We start from the raw sequence: 14,726 nt of genomic DNA, 5'->3' as shown, positions 1-14,726 counted from the left end.
ACCCAGGCTGGTCTTAAATACCTGTGCTCAACTCATCCTCCCATCTTAGCCTCCCAAGTAACAGGGGCTACAGGAGTGCACCATTGAGCCAAGCTTTGTCCTGATTTTTTGAATCAAATTAATTAAAATGGCAAACAACAATATACAATTAGTGACTTATTGCTATCTATTAAAATTAAATGTAAGGTGATTAAGTGTTAAAAGAAACTTCTTAGGCCAGGCATGGTGGCTCATGCCTGCATCCCAGCACTTTGGGAGGCCGAGGTGGGCAGATCACCTGAGGTCAGGAGTTCGAGACCAGCTTGGCCAATATGGTGAAACCCCGTCTCCCTACTAAATATACAAAAATTAGCCAGTTGTGGTGCCAGGCACCTGTAATCCCAGCTACTCAGGAGGCTGAGGCAGGAGAATCACTTGAACCTGAGAAGCGGAGGTTGCAGTGAGCCAAGATCGTGCCATTGCACTCCAGCCTGGGTAACAAAAAAAAAAAAAAATACTTCTTAAGATATCTTGTATGTCATATCTCCTAAAATTTTGTAGTGTGTATTTGATAACATATTTAGAAAATGGTAAGAACTTTAGTGGCTAAAAATATTAAAATAGATGAGGTGATTCTATTTTTGTATGAGTAAGCAAATGTTGAGAATTCGGTGTGATAATATATATACTAATCAATTTATAATTCCATATATAACTATGTAGATATATGTGTATAAAGATTTTTTAAAAACAGTCTCAGTTTGCACATGATGTTGACATACTACAGTCCCCGACAGAGAAGAGTAAATATTATTTTTATATATGTATATACAAAATGTCAATATATAGTATATATTTGTATGTATATTCATCTTCCCCAAAACATACAGATACACACACCACAAATCTGCCAAAGTAAAGAAAAATTAATAGGCCCGTGAATCCTGGACTATTTTTCAACAATGCTTGCTTTAAAATAGAACTCATTCATCAATTAAACAATTAAAACAAAACTATTAATCCAAGAAGTGCTCAGTGAGCATAAATCCCTGTTAACTATGTATAAAATGTGGGAATTCAAACTAGATGTAAAAGTATTTATTAAGGAAGGCTATACCACTTTGAGTAGGTCTAGCATTTGACTTAAAATCATAAAATAATTATTTTGTATATCAAAAGAATTCCAATTAGTGAATGTGCCAGTTGAACTTTCTTGGCCTGTTGTGACATTATCCATTTGCCTGACATCTTTCTGAAAGCAGTTATTTTATTCATTCAGCTATTACATTGGGCTAGGTTCTTATACACTGTTTTTGCTCCACAAAATAAAAGGGACATTTAGCTCATGACCGGTCTTTGTTTCTTAATTTGAGGCACAAAGAAATTTAGTGTCTATAATCTCACCATTTAGGTTTCACCCCTCTCTGTCCTCCTCTCATCATTTAGCAGTATTCTCAAGAAGAACCCACTGTTAAAAAATTTGGTGCATACAAATTCTTTTCCATTTTCTCCATTTACACAGCTAATCAATCTATATATACAGTTTTTACAAAAATGGATCAGGCTATCCATACTGATCTGTGACATGCTTTTCCCCCTTATACATCTGAACATCTTTCTATATCATCATACATAGATTTCCTCACTTTCAATGACTGCATTGCATCCCACTATGTGGCTGTATTGCAATTTATGCAGGCATCCTCCATTGATATTTAAATCGTTTTAGGTAGATTTATTTTTTCTTTTTCCTTTTTCTTTTTTTTTTGGACACGGTCTTGCTCTGTCACCCAAGCTGGAGTGCAGTGGCACAATCACAGCTCACTGCAGCCTCAACTTCCCAGGCTCAAGCGATTCTCCCACCTCAGCCTCCTTAGTAGCTGGGACTACAGGCATGCACTACCATGCGCAGCTAATTTTGTATTTTTTAAAGAGATGGGGTTTCACCACATTGCCCAGCTGGTCTGGAACTCCTGGGCTTAAGCAATCCTTCTGCCTCAGCCCCCCAAAATGCTGGGATTACAGTTGTGAGCCACCACACCCGGCCTTTTAAATTTTTTTTTCTTTCACACTACTGACAACACTGTTTGAGGGAGCATTATGTGGCTTTATGTGTTCGTGGTAACATTTATATAAGACAGATTCCTCCAGAGACAAGTTCTTGCTAAGGTCACCATGATCAGCATGTTAAAGCCAATGGGACATTTCTTATCTTTAACACATACTTGACCATCCTCTCTGTTCCTTGGAATCCTCTGCTTTTCCTCATACCATTTTTGCTGCTTCTTCTCAGTCTACTTTGCTCCCACCTCTTCCACAATGCAACTTCCTCCAGTTTTGCCTCAGCATTCTTCTCTTTGCATATTATATTCTAACTCTAGACAACCTCATCAATGCCTGAGGCTTCAGTTACCACGTAAACTAGAATGGCACATATATTTATATCTTCATCCTAGACTGATATGCTTTGGTTGTGTCCCTACCCAAATCTCATCTTGAATTGTAGCTCCCATAATCTGCATGTGCCATGAGAGGGACCTCATGGGAGGTAATTGAATTGTGGGGGTGAGTTTTTCCCATGTTGTTCTCATGCTAGTGAATAAGTCTCACGAGATCTGATGGTTTTATGAAGGGCAGTTCTCCTACACATGCTGTCTTGCCCACCGCCATGGAAGATGTGCCTTTGCTTCTCCTTCACCTTCTGCCATGATTGTGAGGCCTTCTTAGCCATGTGGAAATGTGAGTCCATAAAACCTCTTTTTCTTTATAAATTACCCAGTCTCAGGTATGTCTTTATTAGCAGCATGAGAACAGACTAATACATACACCAAGACTCTGGATTCCACAACCATAAAGAGTGAAACACATCTGTTAACTTTTAAAATTAGTTTTGATTCATTTTTCTACTCCATACCTCTCTTTATGACCCCTGACCCATAAATCCTCCTGCCACAAACTCATTATATCTAAAACTAAACTCATAATTCCATCAAACCCAGTCCTCCCCAGTATTTCTATCTTAGTGAGTGGTACTGCCATTCAAACAGTTGTACAAGCAGAAATAAATACCCTTATAAAATTAATCACCCAGCATAGTTTTACTCCCTAAATGTTTCTTTTTTTTTTCTTTTCTTTTTTTTTTTTTTTGAGATGGAGTCTTGCTCTGTTGCCCAGGCTTGAGTGCAGTGACATGATCTCGGCTCACTGCAAGCTCCACCTCCCAGGTTCATGCCATTCTCCTGCCTCATCCTCCCGAGTAGCTGGGACTACAGGCGCCTGCCACCATGCCCGGCTAATTTTTTTTTTTTGTATTTTTAGTAGAGACAGGGTTTCACCCTGTTAGCCAGGATGGTCTTGATCTCCTGACCTCCTGATCCGCCCACCTCGGCCTCCCAAAGTGCTGGGATTACAGGCGTGAGCCACCACGCCCGGCACCCCTAAATATTTCTTTGGTCCATCCACTTTCCCCATCTACACTGCTACCCAACTAAGTCATGCTGTTACCATCACTCACCATTGTAATATCTCCCTAATTGAGCTCTGTCACTCATTCTTATCTACTCTAATAGAGTTTCCATCTACAACCAGATTGACTTTCCCACCTTACTTTCGGCTTTTCAGCCACACCAGCTTTCTTTCAATTCCTCCAATGTCCTCCCACGCTCCCTCCATCTGCAGAACATCATTGTTTACTTCAAGGTTCAAGTAATATCAATGAAAATGAGGCAAGGCTTCTGTTCTGAATGGTGCTTTCATTCTAGTGGAGCAGGAGAAGACATACGAAAGACAAACACAAAAATAAATATGCAAGACAAGTATCAGATACTGATCACTGTAAATTACTATGCTGAGAATATATTGAAGCTGATATAAGAGAAAATGATTGGCCGGGCGCGGTGGCTCACGCCAGTAATCCCAGGACTTTGGGAGGCCGATGCTGGCGGATCACGAGGTCAGGAGATCGAGACCATCCTGGCTAACATGGTGAAACCCTGTCTCTACAAAAAATTAGCCAGGCATGGTGGCAGGCACCTGTAATCCCAGCTACTCGGGAGGCTGAGGCAGGAGAATGGTGTGAACCCGGGAGGCGGAGCTTGCAGTGAGCCGAGATCGCGCCACCGCCCTCAAACCTGGGTGACAGAGAGAGACTATGTCTCAAAAAAAAAAAAAAAAAGGGAAAATGATTAACTGGCTCCTCCTTATTAAGTTGGCAGAGGTGGGATTTCTTATAATTTCTTTTTTTTTTTGAGACAGAGTCTGGCTCTGTCCCCCAGGCTGGAGTGCAGTGGCACCATCTCGGCTCACTGCAAGCTCCACCTCCCGGGTTCACGCCATTCTCCTGCCTCAGCCTCCCGAGTACCTGGGACTACAGGCGCCCGCCACCACGCCCTGCTAATTTTTTTGTATTTTTAGTAGAGACAGGGTTTCACTATGTTGGCCAGGATGGTCTCGAACTCCTGACCTCGTGATCCGCCCACCTCGGCCTCCCAAAGTGCTAGGATTACAGGCTTGATCCACCGCACCCTGCCGGTTTCTTATAATTTCTTATAATACCTTATGAAAAAGTAGCTAGCCATGCAGAGATGATGGGGAAGAGCATTCAGACAAAGGGAACAGAAAATGCAAAGACTCTCATATGGGAATAAGCTTGGCTTGCTGGACCTGTGTAATAGGTGGATGTGGTGAGATCGAGGAAATGCTTCTATATGCTGTTCTTTCTGTCTGGAATGTATGTTTCCCCTCCTTTTCACCCACTTTACTCCTACACTTTTCCCTTTTGCTCTGCTTATTCCTACTCATTCTTTGATCTTACTTCCACAGGGAATTGTTTCCTGACTCTGAAGACTTGATCAGTCCCCTCATGTGCATGTATTATGCGTTTTCCTTCATAAAATACATCACAGTTGTAGTTTAGTAACATCAATCTCTTTGGTGATTTGATTCATTTTTCTATCTCCTTCATGAAAACTTGCTCCATGAGGGTCTGGACTAATCTCCTCGCTCAATATGGTTTTTCTGGTTTTTAACTTGATAAGTATTTGTTAAAGTGGGATTGTTAGGTCAAAGATATGTACCTTTTAAATTTCAAAAGAGATTGCCAAATTACTTTCTCCCAAATGTGTACTGCTTTACATTTCCATTAATCATTTATGAAAGCACTCATTTCCTCTCACCCCACCAGTCCTGTACATTGGCATTCTGTTTGATTTCACCACTTTAGTAAATTGTCATTTGCATTTTTTCTTCTTGAGCACCTACATTTTGGACAAGTTTAATTATATTAGCTCAGGTTCATACCAGACATTTTAGGCCTAAATTTATTGTGTTTATTTGGGGAATGCTTTCTTCCTATCTAACTCTCCAGTTTGCATGTGACATACTGAATACTCCTTGTTTGGAAATTTCTGTGCTGTAAACTATATGCTACTTTGGCAGTTGTGCTCTACACAGCTAGGAGAGGTTAGGTGCCAGTGAAAGACAGGTGGGTTCTGGGCATCCAAATGAGAAGGATGCAACAAATTAAAAGGAGAATAGAGAAAGGAATGAGTCAGAGTTAGGAATGAGCAGAGTCCTGTAAGACTGGAGCCAAGGTAGGATCTGATGGTATAAAAGATCTTGAGCGAAGTGTTCCGGAGATCTTGATAGCACCTTAAGAACTTTGTAGCGCCCTTATTTCTTCAGTGGCCAGGAGAATGTAGAACACAGACATAAGATGGAATTAGAAAGAGAAAGTAGATTTGTTGGTCAGTAAGACAATATAGAACCCAGATCTGAAAAGCTTGGATTGAGGAAATTGGGCAAGTAAATCTAATACCAAGGACCACTAAGATCTTGCCCATTTGGACAAACTTGGACCTAGATATTCATAAATGTACCCTAGTAGACCCTCACTCTTGAATAAGGTGGTGTTCTTGCAAAGAAATAGTACATTCTCTTTTAAGAAGAGACCTGGGAGACATTGGGGGAAGGGTTCTGTTTTTAGCATCTTAGCCCATGAGTACAAAGCTGTAGGGCCATGGGTGATGACAGTAGGAGATGTCAGCAAAGGTAGTCATTGCTGGGGACTTGGGCATAAGGCATGCACAATCATGGTTGTACTTATGGTCATAAGAAATAGAGATCTCAGATGCTGGGCAAGGAACCCAGAGCTGCAACAGTAGTAATTGAGTCTCTAGAACCCAGGCTGGTAATGAACTTAATAATATTAAGTCCTAACAGACTGGGGGCAGGGAAGAAGTAGAGGGGGGCAGGATTTTTTTTTTTTTAATTTGCTTAAGAACTGAGACAAGGCCTAAGCAAATTGTGGACCAAGCTACAGAAAGCTGAGGGATGAAGGCAGAGAGAAATGAGGTGGAGTCTAACTGGCCAAGCCTGGAGATTCATCACAGTCTGCCCCAATGTTTTCTATCACCTCTGCCTTCACTATGGACTGGAGCAATTTTATAATTAACTTTTGCTGGATGTAACAGTTTCTCGTGCTGAGCTATATATATGAAGAAATGATCTCCTTAGGAACATTCAGTCCTAGAATTCTGAAATGGGGTGAGTGCTGAAAAGGAGTAAAATGGGGCCCTCGAGTACTGAGGGTGTATGAAGTTTGGTTAGTCCTTTCATTTCCCCATTGTTTGGGGGATATTTCAGTGTACAGTTTCTAGTGCATTGTCCAGGCTGGTTTTCAATGCTTCATTTAATATGGATTTCTTTTCCCTGGCAGAAGATACCTTACTATTAAATAAGTCTCACTACTAGGAAGTCAGATAGCCTCCCTACATTTTCGCATTTTGTTTCACCTCATTACTTGTAACTCATGATAGTAAATAATTCCTCTCCCAGCATGGCACTTTGAAATAAGCACTATTGTATTTTGACAAAGCTCAGTAAGATTTTCTATTGTGTTCCAGTTCCATATTTTACGTACAATCTCTCCTGGTTCCAATTATTACAACCAATTTGAGTCAGCATAACATACTTCAGCCCTCATTGTCTGTTCTACCTAGATGAATGTTTGTAAATGTCTCACCTTTAGAAGATAATAAAAAGCCCTTTGAATATCTTTGGAATTATTGGTGTTGTAAATGAGGAGAAACATCTGTATTTAACATGTTTTAATGCATGTTCAGAAATGGGAGAGTTCTAGTGAATTTTGACTCTTTAAAAAACGCCAACAGCAATAACAACAATGGCAACAACAACAAAAATTTTTTAAACATGCGCCTAGAAATTAATTGGCTTGGCTGTCTTTTTTTTTTTTTTTTTTTTTTTTTGGAGTGCAGTGGTACAATCTCAGCTCACTGCAGGGTTCAAGCGATTCTCATGCCTCGGCCTTCTGAGTAGCTGGCACTACAGGCATGTGCCACCATGCCCAGCTAATTTTTATATTTTTAGTAGAGACACAGTTTCACCATGTTGTCCATGCTGGTCTCAAATTCCCGACCTCAAGTGATCTGCCCGCCTCGGCCTCCCAGAGTGCTTGGATTATAGGCGTGAGCCACCACACCCGGCCAGCTGTCTTGCTTTTGTTGATGAAGACAAATATAATCTTCCTATTAGGCTTTCTATTCAAATGGAGCCAGTGTAATTTTCAGTGTATCTTAGTAGCAACAAGAATATTTCACATATAGCTAATTTTTAAAGAGGGAATTGATAAATAATATTTTCCTGCAAGGAAAAAAAATCAGATCTCTAAATACGAGAACTCATTGTCAAGGCAAAAATCTAGCCAATTGCTGAACAAAAGCTGGCTGCTGTATAGGCAGTTTAGTTGGCAGTCCTATCACTACCTGCTGTGTGTATTTGTGTCCAGATGGCCAAAATGCCAAGCAAATCCTTAAAGCACAGGTGGTGTTGAGATGCTGATTATGCATGGGAGATTGTGGGTGAGCACCCACCTTCCACAGCAGGTAGGCTCTCTAAGTGAACCCTGGCAACCCATAGAGTCATTGCTATCCATGTGTGGGTGGTGATAGATGATGCTGAGTTAGGGGATCCTTGGGTAAGGAACAAGGCAATTGAGTGAAGGGACACTTTCCTTCCCTGATCTGACATTAATGCTTCTCAAGGTGTGGTCTATGGACCACCTGAATTGTTATAATCTGGGTGCCTATTAAAATTGCTAGGTGAGTCCGGTCCTATTTCTGACTTAATCAATCAATTTTTACAGATACAGTTCAGGAGTCTGGATGCTTTTTTTTTTTTGAGACAGGGTCTCACGCTGTCACCCAGGTTGGAGTGCAGTGTTGTGATCTTGGCTCACTGCAGCCTGGACCTCCCGGGCTCAAGTGATTCTCCTGCCTCAGCCCCTGGAGTAGCTGGGACTACAGGCACATGCCCCCATGCTTGGCTAATTTTTAAATTTTTGTAGAGAGGGGGTTTCATTATGTTGTCCAGGCTGGTCTCAAACTCCTGGACTCAAGCGATCCACCCACCTCGGCCTCCCAAAGTGCTGGGATTACAAGCGTGAGCCACCGTGCACGGCCAAGACACACTTTTTTTTGAGACGGAGTCTCGCGCTGTCGCCTGGACTGGAGTGCAGTGGTGCCATCTCCACTGCAACCTCTGCCTCTCAGTTTCAAGTGATTCTCCTGCCTCAGCCTCCGGAGTAGCTGGGATTACAGGCAACTGCCACCACACCCAGCTAAGTTTTTTGTTTTTGTTTTTTTTTCCTTTGTCTGTTTTGTTTGTTTTGTTTTGTTTTGAGACAGAGTTTTGCTCTTGTTGCCCAGACTGGAGTGCAATGGCGCGATCTCAGCTCACCGCAACCTCTGCCTCCCGGGTTCAAGCAATTCTCCTGCCTCAGCCTCCCGAGTAGCTGGGATTACAGGCATGCGCCACCATGCCCTGCTTAAGGTTTTGTATTTTCAGTACAGACAGGATTTCTCCATGTTGGTCAGGCTGGTCTCAAACTCCTGCCCTCAGGTGATCCGCCCGCCTCGGACTCCCAAAGCTCTGGGATTACAGGTGTAAGCCACTGCACCTGGCCAATTTTTTTTGTATTTTTAGAAGAGACAGTGTTTCACTATGTTGGCCAGGCTGGTCTCAAACTCCTGACCTTGTGATCTGCCCGCCTTGGCCTCCCAAAGTGCTGGGATTACAGGCCTGAGCCACTGCACCTGGCCCAAGATACCTTTTTAGACAAGTTCTCAGGCTGATTCTTTCGAGCACTATATTTAAGAACCATTGATTTGACATTAATTGGATAACGCATGCAGACACATTGCTTATGAAATTTAAAGAAAGCACAAAGGCCCATCTGTCCATTGGCACAGGATACCTAACTAGGTGCCTAATCACATAGCTTTCTCTGGCTACTGGTGATCTTTCCCAAATAGTAAATTCCCTCAATATTTACATATATACAATGCAACCTATGGCAACTACACAATTGGATTTTCTAGGACAGTTCCAACTTACATCAGTTCATTCTTTTCAATTAGAGAAAAATATTTTAATATTAAATCATGTATTTGGAAAATCTCATTTACCCCTGCTCTTTCCGTATCATCCAAGTATTAATAGTATCAAGAACACTCTATAAGGCTGAGTGCAGTGGCTCAGGCCTGTAATCCCAGCATTTTGGGAGGACAAGGTGGGAGGATCGCTTGAGGCCAGGAGTCTGAAACCAGCCTGGGCACCATAGTGAGACTTTGTCTCTACTGGAAAAAAAAAAAAATTAGTAGGATGTGGTGACTCATACCTGTAGTCCCAGCTACTTGGGAGGCTGAGGTGGGGGGAAGATCACTTGAGCCCAGGAGATTGAGGCTGTAGTGAGCCATGATCACGCCACTGTACCCTAGCCTGGGCAACAGAATAAGAACCTGTCTAAAAAAAAAAAAAAAAGAACACCCTATGTCTATATGGACTCTTCTCTAGATTGAGGTGACACAGCAATTAGTGGAATTCCTGGTTTTCAGCTTTTAAGAAGTTATTATAAATACATAATAGAAACAATAGTCTAAAAGCCAAAGCATTTTTTAGTTGCATGAAAGAGAATCAGAGAAAAAGAAGTGTTGTTTTGTGGATTGTTTTTAATTCAAAAACAAAATTTTGAATATCAAGAGCCAAGCTTAGTAAGTGGCAGTGACAAGATTCAAACCCAGATCTGTAATTGCAAAGGCTAAGCTCTTGAACTCAACGTTCTGCCTGCATCTCTCTTTTGCTTGCTTTCTATCGCAGTGTGGTCTGTGCTAAGGTATATCAGACTCTTACTACTTTTTGCAGGGTTTTTTTTTTTTTTCAATTTCTGTTTGTTTCAATTTCCAGGTTTTCCTAAAATATCTCTCACAAATCACTTACCTTCTCAGTAATTACCTCCGTTTGCCTATCAATAATGAGGGCCCTGTGTTTTCTGGCCAACAGCATTTTCATTCTGTTTATATTGCTGATGGAACTGGAGTTTGTTTTTGTTCCTTCTGCAGGGAAAAGTAAGTTCATGATTGAAATCTAAGCTGAAAATGGATCCCCCATTGGGTAAAATATTGATACCACTTTACTGCAATCCCATTTGGAATCTTCCTAGGTGTTCCATAGACCTAGTGCTATGGTCTGAATGTTGGTGTTCCCCCAAAATTCATTCGTTGACATCCCAGCCCCCAAAGTGATGGTATTAGGAGGTAGGGAACTCTGGGAGGTGATTACATTGTGAAAGCACAGCCTTCATGATTGGGTTAGGGCCCTTATAAAAGAGACTACAGAGAACCAGCTAGTCCCTTCCAGTATGTGAGGACACAGGGAGAATGTGCCATCTATGAGAAGGTGAATCCTCACCAGAACCCGTCCATGTTGGCACTCTGATCTGGGCTTTCCAAACCTCCAGAACTCTGAGAAGTAAATTTCTATTGTTTATAAGCTATCTAGTCTGTGGTCTTTTGTTATAGCAGCCCAAACAGACTAAGACACCTGGCTATAGAAATTCTGGGATATTATTATAAACAATTTCATATCCTATGTGATGAAGCCTGTTCTAATTATTTGCCACTATAGATAACTACCTAAACAGTCAATGACTTAAAAAATACTTTATTCTTGTATCTTCAATTTTGTGGATTTTAGGGGTTCAGCTGGGCAATTCTAACTTGGAGTCTGTTATGCAGTTCTTATTAGATGTTGTCTGAGGCTGGAGTCATCCAGGAACACAATTGGCAGTACAAGAGAGGTTCTTCACTCATGTCTTGTACCTGGTCTGAGATGGCTTGAATAGCTGGGGGCAGCCTGGGCATATCTCTCCATGTGGCCTCTCCATGTGGCTAGCTTGGGTTTCCTTACAGCATGGAAATTTCAGGGTAGTGAGAGTCCATATATAGTAGCTGTCTTTCCCTGGAATGAACATTCCAAGAGACCAAGGTGAAAACTGCAAGGCTTCTTCTGACCCTGCATTGGAACCATGCACAATCACTTTCACTGCATTCTGTTGATCCTGTGATAACTAATGGATTTTAAGAGAATGGACTACAAAGGGGAATGAATACTGGGAGGCATGGTTCATTAGGAAACTGCTATGGTTTGAATATGGCCCCCCAAGTCTATGTGTTAGAAATTTAATCCCCAGTGCAGCTGTGTTGAAAGGTGGAACCTTTAAGAGGTGATTATATCATGAAGGCTCTGCCCTATGAATGGATTAATGTCATTATTGCAAAGGTGGGTTCATTATTGAGGGGAGTGGGCTCCTGATATAAGGGTAAGTTGGGGTCAATCTCTGCTCTTGCTAGTGCTCACACTTCTGCCTTTTGTCTTTTGCCCTGGGATGACCCTTGCCAGATGCTGGTACCATGCTCTTAGACTTCCCAGCCTCTGGAACTGTGAGCCAAATAAACCTCTATTGTTTATAAATTACCCAGCCTGTGATATTCTGTTACAACCTCAGTAAAAAGACTAAGATAGAGACCATTTTTAGCCAATAGCTACCACACAGTCTAGACCTATAACTGTTTTCCCTCAGGCCACCTCAGCTGAAGGGAAAAGGCAAGGATATGACTAAGACTTCTAATGCTAATAGAAGTAGCTTTTCAAGTTCTCTCCCATCCTTTGGCTGGTTTCCAGAATATGTTCCAAGTTTTTCTGCTTCAAATGTTAATGCTGTTTTCTGCCATCTGTTAACTTTATTTAGCAACCGCTTCTTCTGTTATCTCAGAATATGACCTTGATATTATTGCTGAGGTCTGACCTTGCTATTTGAATGATGTCAGTCTTACTGCTTCTCCTTGAGGTGTGACAGTCCTGTGATTTACTTGGAGGAGTCTTCCTTCTGTATCAGTGTTACAGATGTTTTATTTGATTCCCAAAAGTGTAGTTTAGTTTCCTCAAAAATCTTAGAATAATTTTATCTGTATTTTATTCAATTCCTCCAGGTCAAAGGGAATTTGGTGGCATCACTCAAAGACACATTCAGATTTATCTTTCAGTTCCCCAGCTTGAACAAGCAGCCTCTGTTTCCTGGGGATTCCTCTCTTGACTCTATATATACTTCACTGCTTAACTCAAGATCTCTTTAAAGAGGTGCAATGAGTGAGAATTATTGGGGCCCTGAGAGGCAGCAAATGTGCAATTTTGTTGATCCTAACTCATCATTCTGTGATGCTGGGCATTTTAGGGGTCTAAACTAAGATTGCCGAGTTTGAATCATGTAAAAATGAAGGCACAGAGATAAGAAGATGAGGATTGAGAAGTTAACTTCATTACTAATTTACACCCATAGTTTTAGATTTGTGGCTGAAAGAGATTATAAACAACCTTCTGGCTTTTTCCCCAGAAATTGAACTTCCTACTGCAGAAAACTTCCTGCTAAGGTTATCACCTCTTGGAGAACAAACTGGAATGACAGAGTCATGTGTCCAGGCTGGCTCCTCAAAAGATCCCAGAAGAGGTGAGCCAAGCCTGGCCAAACATGTCCTTCAAAATTCACCCAATCAGACAAGTCATTTCTCTCATGGGGTAGAGTTAAGTGAGGAGTGGAAGGAGGCTGAAAGCGATCCTCTTCTACTCATCCCTTCATGGAAAACATGAGGAGAGGTAAATATATGTTTTTCTCTATTGAGTCCTAGGACATCTCTCTGCCCAGGGATGTTAGGGAAGAAGCATACGGCACTCTGAAATTCCCAACATTCATGCCTGTCATTGCCAGGAGGGCTGTTGGCCTGTGGCGGCATGCCAGACATCCTGAATTAGGCATGCCATAAGTACGCTCACCTATCTCTGAATCTTTTTTTATACTGTTTCAAAAATACCATTGTAATTACCAAATAAAACCACATCTACATAAGCGAGGTAGAACGATAAGGGTAAACACAGCTTTAAATTTAGGGAGATGATCCAGAGTCTGATGAGACCCTTCACTATGACCTAGTAATTCACAGTTTTCTTCCCATCATGTTTCATTTGAAGAACTATTTGTTATTGTATAGTACAAATGAAGTAGGAGTAAGTTTCATATGTTTTTATCTAGATATATGAATAGGTGTGTGCATGAATATGTATGTAAATTGCCTGTTCATGGCAGAATATGCATATGTAAATGTGTTGCCTGTGCTTTCCTGACATAGATATTTCATTGGTTTCTGTTATGAGGTTTGAGACTGGAGGTTTGGACCACTGTGTGTTGCCTTTGAGCTACTTCTTACATGTAATTTGCACATTAAACATGTATGCGTGCCTCTTTATAGCTCTATAATTGTCACATCTACATAATATATGTGCTGAATAGACAAAGGGCTTCTTTTCCTTTTGAATTAAAATTTCAAAAATACTAATCCATCTCTAGAAGCGAAAACACTGATCAAAGCATGCAATAAGATACTCATTAACACCGACAAATGAAAAACATGTTGTAATTATGGTGCGCAATAAGTTCTGGTGGTGGGCACAGAGAACTATGCAATGGGCTTTACAAGTCATAACACCACCTCAGCACTGTCTGACAAGCAGCCAGACCCAACCCTGGGTCTACTGTAGTTACCCAACATCCCAGGAATGTTGTGCAAATTAGTTTCTGAGAAACACTTTTAAAAGATCATGTGAGCAGATAAGGAGCAAAACATAAGATATTTGCCATCCCGTTGTATTTTATGTTTAATAAACACTTACATAGTACCGATCAGATATTGTTCTAGGAACTTGAAATAGATGAGCTCATCTAGCCCTCATAGCAAATCTGTAAGTTAGAAACTACTATTATTCCCATATTGTCGGTTGGGGTTGGGGGGATTGAGGCATAGCGAAGTTAAGCAGGTTGTCTAAGGTCAGCCAGCTGAGACTTGAATGCAGACAAGGCTGGTGCTAAAGGTCAGGCATACAGTCACTCCGCCTCCCTCCCTCCAGCCTGAGCATGTGATACCCAATAGCATTCTAGTCCTAGTGATCCTACTGCTCCCTTAACCCTCTGGGCCTTCCAGTCTCCCTCTTTAAAAGAGGATTGATTTATAGCTATTTACTAAACCCATTCCAGTAGTAGGATGAGAACAAATGAAATGGACCTTGAGTTTCTCAAAGTTTTTACCCTGATTCAATATATAATTTTAACTGTCTGCGAGTATTTTTTAATATCTTAAGATAAACCTATCAATTAGTTGAAAACTTATAAACAAATTCTAACTTTGTTATGCTATTTCAGTTGTTGCAAGTAAGATTTGGGGCAAATCGAATGAGTTGATGCATGTAACATGAAAAGGCTTCGATAGCTTCCAACCGTGAAGCTCTAACCCCCTGAGTATTTAGTCTTGCAAATTGCTTCCTCCATGTTCTAGCAGATGCCTTCT

At 41.2% G+C, this 14,726-nt stretch overlaps 1 long non-coding RNA gene across 2 annotated transcripts in view; it reads left to right on the top strand.

The window, feature by feature from the left end:
- Positions 1–12,838, top strand: part of LOC134737497 (uncharacterized) — a 66,450-nt gene extending 53,612 nt beyond the window's left edge. For both annotated transcript variants that reach the window (XR_010122468.1, XR_010122469.1), the window contains exon 3: positions 12,725–12,838. This is a non-coding gene — a long non-coding RNA (uncharacterized lncRNA). The remainder of the gene's footprint in view (positions 1–12,724) is intronic.
- The last annotated feature ends 1,888 nt before the right edge of the window (positions 12,839–14,726 follow it).

Source organism: Symphalangus syndactylus, chromosome 9 (genome assembly GCF_028878055.3).
Source record: "Symphalangus syndactylus isolate Jambi chromosome 9, NHGRI_mSymSyn1-v2.1_pri, whole genome shotgun sequence".
NCBI classification, from domain to species: Eukaryota; Metazoa; Chordata; class Mammalia; order Primates; family Hylobatidae; genus Symphalangus; species Symphalangus syndactylus.
The sequence above is the reverse complement of the archived record's forward strand: the minus strand, read 5'-3'. Positions and strand labels throughout refer to the sequence as shown.